The sequence below is a fragment of the Triticum aestivum genome, chromosome 7A (genome assembly GCF_018294505.1).
Source record: "Triticum aestivum cultivar Chinese Spring chromosome 7A, IWGSC CS RefSeq v2.1, whole genome shotgun sequence".
Lineage (NCBI taxonomy): Eukaryota > Viridiplantae > Streptophyta > Magnoliopsida > Poales > Poaceae > Triticum > Triticum aestivum.
The window spans coordinates 595,047,490-595,053,489 of NC_057812.1; positions in this window are offsets into that span (position 1 = coordinate 595,047,490).

The window sequence follows — 6,000 nt, forward strand, 5'->3', positions numbered from 1 at the left end:
CAAATCCGCTTTGCCTGGCTTCGAATTGTTGTTTTTTGCCCTAAGACGTCGTCGGGTCATCCCCTTATTTACTCGGGTTGACGCTGGCGGCCTACAGAGTCCCGACCGGTTCATAAAACATGTTTGGCTCAATGACTTCTTTATATGCCTTTCTTTACAAGTCTTTCTTTACATACGGCGGTTTACAATATTGGGCCTTAAGACGCCTCTGGGCTTATGCCTTCTACAAGTCTTTAATAAACCATCACCTTGAATATTACTTGGCTTCTTTTGCAACCCGCCATTAGGGTTGACCCGGCCCCTCTTAGGAGGGTCATACCTGGTAGCTATATCCCCAACATTAGGCCCCAGGTTGATTTGAACTTTGTTCTTATCAATCTTCAATACTTAGAAAAAATCCATCTATTACTGTTTTGCGAAAGCCTTGTAACCCGCAATGACGTCACCTCCGGATTTTTCGGAAACCCGCCACCATGTCATCTTTTAACGGATCTTTACCTTTAATGCCTTCCCAAAAATCGAGGCGCCAGGGTAGCTGGATAACCATGTTTTGGTCTCCTTGTTTTTCGCGCCCACTTATCAGTCTTCTCCTTATAAATAGGCACGACTCGCCTTTCTTCACCCCCCCTTTTCCATTGTCTTCTTCCTCTCTCGCAACCCTTCTATCGCTCGAGCTCCGCCACTGCCGCAGTGCTCATCGTCGTCCTCAAGCTCGGCCGCTGCATCACCCTTAACTGTCCAGAGAAACGGCGACGATCCTCCGCAACAGATCCGCATCCGTAAGTTCTTGCCTTCTCACACCTTTAGATCTGCATTAGGGTTTGTGAGTTCATCGGCGTTCTCAGCTGTTCATCATGGATCTTCTTGTAGTTCTTCCTCCGCAACCTCTTCTGATCAAAAAGGAACACCTAACTCGTGCGGTAGTGGATTTACACTCATTCTAGATGTTAGTAGATCCCTTTCCTTTGCACAGATACCTTCGTAGAGCTGATGAACTTCTCTGTGCTCATTCATTAGGTCTAGATTTATTTTTCTTTTCTGACCCATTTTGATCCAGAATACTAGTGATAGCTTTGGGAAATCGGTTTGTCTCAACACTTAGCCAATTCTATTTCTGGTTTCCTTCAAATGTCTTTAGTCATGGCGGCTTATTACGCCGGCTCACTTCTCCATTATATTACATTAGCCCTTACTTAAGCCGCCATTACTCATTTTCACCATCATCATTTAACTTTTTAATGTCACCATTGAATGGAACCGGCACGTTACTTTCTTTTCAGCTTGTCCTTTGATCATCATGCCGTCAAAAGCACCGACTGTCTGCAACTGGGTCCCTTCCACAGTTACTGAAGATACCTTGAAGGAATTCTTCACCATAGGATTTTTTCCAGGGAAAAATGTTATGTCTTATCGTGCACCTGACCCGGACGAGGAACGGCCTAATCCCAAAGATGGTGAAGTTATTGTCTTCTCTGACCACATGAATCGGGGTTTTACACCACCCGGCTCAAAGTTGTTTAGAGACGTTCTTCATTTTTCAAACTTCACCCTCAAGATATTGGACCCAATTCCATATCTGTTGTGGAATTGTCACGACAGATGTCCTAGCGAAAGGACTTAGTCGTAGGGCCATCGCAACTAGAAAGCTTAAAGGGGTTAATCGGGACAAAGGACACGAGAGATTTTATACTAGTTCGTCCCCTTACGATGAAGGTAAAAGCCTACGTCTAGTTGTGTTTGGAATTGCTGGGGTTTCGAAGACCAGGGAGCGAATATGCTTGTCCTGGCTTCGAGTTGTTATCCCTTGCCCTTAAGCCGCCGCCGGGTCATCCCCTTATATACACGGGTTGACGCCTGGCGGCCTACAGAGTCCCGGGCGGCTCATAAAACATGTCCAGGTCGGTGACTTCTTTTACATGCCATACCTTACAAGTCTTTCCTTACATATGGCGGTTTACAATATTGGGCCTTAAGCCGCCTCTGGGCTTAGGCATAAGTGTTAATAAACTATCGCCTTGAATGTTACTGGGCTTCTTTTGTAACCACCGTTGGGGCTGACCCAGCCCCTCCTGAGCAGGTCTTACCTGGTAGCTATATTCCCAACAATATCCAACATTTGCAATTTCAAGTTCTCTGTGAGGTGTATTTTCAAGAAGAGCCTACTGTGGAACTCTTCAGAGAATACTTTTATCTGAACCGCCAGAATGAGTGTACCAATGGCCCTAGCTTGGAACTCGGTGGAATCTCAATTCAACGCCGATAGGGCGCTGTCTTTCCCTTAATAGTCTTACCGAGTCATCCCAAAGATTGGAGTCAGACCTGGTTCTATTGCCAAGATACATCTCTAGCCAACGAAAAACAACTGCCGGGTTATCGCGCAGAGCCTTTGGATTCCAAGTTTGTGCTCCCTGATAAGCTTACTGCTGATGAACGCAAGAAGCTTATTCCATCTATTAAAAGGATCAATGCCTTACTGGGGAATGGCTTAATCGGACTTGACTTGATCCGCTGCTGGATCTCGTGGCGGGTCACTCCTCTAAGCCGCCGATCCAAATTGATGTATGAATATGGCAGAGGCCCAGATGACTCTCTGCGTTACAACTCTGTACAACTAACTGAAGAAGATATTGTGTCAATGCCAACCATCCTTGTGAACGGCAAGTATGAGGATTGTAGTAAGGTTGGGTTAAACCCCTTCTATAAACTTAACCCGACACGAGAGGTGAGAAACCCCTGACCTCCTTTTTTTATTTTCCTTAGTAGTTTTAAATACTTGCATGACCTTTTATCCTGTTTATTTGTTTACGGGCCAAATCCGACTTCTGGAAAGCCAAGTATGACCATGAAGCTGCCAAGAAGGCTAGAGCCGCTACCATAGCCGCCAGGAATACGACCCGGAGTTCCAAGAAGAAAAAGAGCACTGCTTCGGACCTGTTAAAGCTTGACGATGATTCTGCGTTGGAGGTAGCCCTTGACTCCCTTGGCTAGTTTTTTAATAACCTTATTGACACTGACTATTGCCAGGACGATATGGGGGCCAGTCAGGCCATAGAAGAAGAGGTAACTATTTCGTCCGACTCAGCCCATTTGCCAAGACAGAAACTTCGACTCGTAACCCGGAAAGTAAGGTTTTCGCACCCTTTGGCTTATTTGGACCCTCATTTTCTTTTGAAAAAGCAGCAACATGAGAGCCACCGTCAGGCCCAGAATAATGACGACGACGAACTGCCTTCTGTTTTACAAGAAACTCCTCGAAAGCGCCAGAATGAGGTTTCTTTCATCTTCATCTGTTGCTTTCATTAAGGAATCTATTCTCTTGCCTCACTGACTTTACCTTTTACAGGAGGTTTCTCACTCATCTGGCGACTCATCCCAGACTCAATTGCGGCTTTCAAGACTGCCCCTGGGTAAGGAAAATCATCTTTCCTCTGCAACTTTAAAACTGCATTATTATGCTAACTGTCTCATAAAAAATCTTTCTTAGCGGGCAAGCGAAGTCCAAGAAAGCTAAAGTTATCAAACCGGCAGAACACCCGAGAAATCTTGCACCTGAATCGGCAACATCAACTCCTCCCCCTCAATCTGTAGTGCTAGAAGATCCGGTTGTCCATGCTCAATCGGACCCTCCTGAACCGTCAGCTGATGATACCATTGTTAATCCCTCTACCGTCAGACCATCTAGTTCAGCTAACCCACCAACGTCCTCTGATCATGACGTTCTAATGACTGGCAACAGATTTGTTGTGCCGGGTAATCCAACTGTGCTATCCAGGCATTCTGCCAAACAGGAGGCCTTAGAAAGGAAGAAAGTATAGTTTGATATCTCTCACTACACTCATCTGAATGCCAATGACATACTGTCACGCTATCTAAGTCATGTGCATTCCAACCGTGAGTCGGAAATTGAGATGGTTAAGCAACTGCAGCTAACATATGAGGTATGTTTTTCGGCTTACTTATACTCTGCCAGCCCCCAAATCTTCAGACGATGACTCTGAATAATCTGTAGACTTTATGATATAGGTTGATACTTTGTCGCTAAGATTTTCAAAAGTCCAATAGAGTAGCATTAACTTCACCTGTAGTCCCCAAGGGCCGGCCCAATTTATCATAAATGAACCGGTACTTAACTTCATAACTGTCTTTTGCGAGTCCCAATAAGTATTGCAATCCTGCTCAATCTTGATAAACTTTCTGAATTTCATGCATTAGCCCCAGTGCCAAGTGTTGTTACTTTGTAGAACACTTGGGACTTGAAACATATAAGAGTCATAAAAAATTGCTTTGGCAGACATTAGCCCCCAAGTGTCAAGTGGTATTGCGGTGCAAAGTACTTGAGACTTGAACCCTTATAAATGTTAGTTTAAACATTGACACACCTATATATGTTTTGTAGAACGCCTTATCTAAATTGGGCTCCCAATTAACTGATGCAAAGACCCGGCTGGCAGATCAAGAGGCAGGAATCAAGTCTGCTAACTCTAAACTCCAATTGAGTCTCTCTGAGACAGGAAAATGGAAAACCAGCTTGACTGCAAAGAAGAAATCTTGGGCCGAAGAAAAGACGCTGCTGATACAACATGCTGAAACAGCTGAGGCGGCTCTTGAGGAGGTTACTACAGATCTCATCGTCTTAAAGAACCGGGTGTCTCAAATGGTCTCCGCCATCTTTGGTAAGTCATCTATATTAATTACTTATACTTTCTTTTGACCCGGAATATAAGCCGCCTGCTGAGCCTTTATTTAAAAAACACCCATAGGTCCATGAAGCAAAAAATCTGAGCCAAGATAGTGTGACCAAATTGAAGGCAATGTATACTTTAGTGGAGCAATTGTATACTGGAGCTCAACGAGCACTTGCCACCATCTCCCCTGCCAACCAAGGACCCAACCGGTTGAGCGATGTCTTGAAGAAGTTATCAATCTTACCTGCCAGCTTTCAAGAAGTCAAACGATCTTGTGCCAGAGCCGGAGCCCTGACTGCCCTGAGCCGCTCCAAAGCCTGGGTGCCAGATCTAGACCCGGTGGATGTGGCTAAGGGGTACCCTACTGTGAAAGAATAAGGGACTCCATTTGACCAAGATGACTTCATTTCCTGTGTGAGGGGAGTTCGACCTCAAGCTACCATTCTTGGAGATGAAACCAACATCGATAAATATCAGCCGGGTTTTGATATGGAGAATAAGAACATGGCGACTTCCTCTTATAAGGTGACAGATCTTGTCCCGCCGGTTCATCAACACACTTTTGCTCCTGAAATTGAGCCGGTCGGCCAGATTGATGATGAGGCGGAGTTCATTGCTTTGAATGGCTTTGACTGGTCCAAGCCTAGCTTCCAATCAGTAGAAGGAGATGAACCGGCGAGGCGAGAGTCATAAACATCTTGTGGGCTCTCAAAGCCTTGTAATAGATTTAGCTTAAAAAAACTGCATGTGTCGCCTATGCCATCGCACACAGAATGTTGCATATTACTCTTTGCCAACACATCCTTGATTATATCTACAATGTTTTAACTTTGCTCCTACAAAAAATGAAAGAGCTGGCCTGGCGGTTTAACACCAGACGGGTCAAAAACACCCGGTATATGTCTTTATTTGAAAAGATAAATAAGGCTGAAAAAACATGTTCGTGAACAACACTGTCATACCTGTGTTTCTGAACTGCCGGTTTTCATGACCCGGATGATGAGGTTGATGACCCAATTTTTTTGAGAAGTCAATGCTTCCATACACCTGATGACTATCATGCCTTTGGCGGCTTATTGTCAAATAATCAAGCCGGCTTAAATAAAAACCATACTGATAATTTAAATTTGAGACAATAAAAAACCAGTAAGACAAAATAGCAGATTTCCAACAACATAAATTTGGGGGTTTTCTGATTCGAATACGAGTTAACCGGACCAAAGGGGTTAAGCTAAGATTCGAATACGATCATATAGCCCCCGGTGGCTTTGGCGTTGCGCCGATCAAGAGGGTACCGACAGCTATGTTCTCTTTG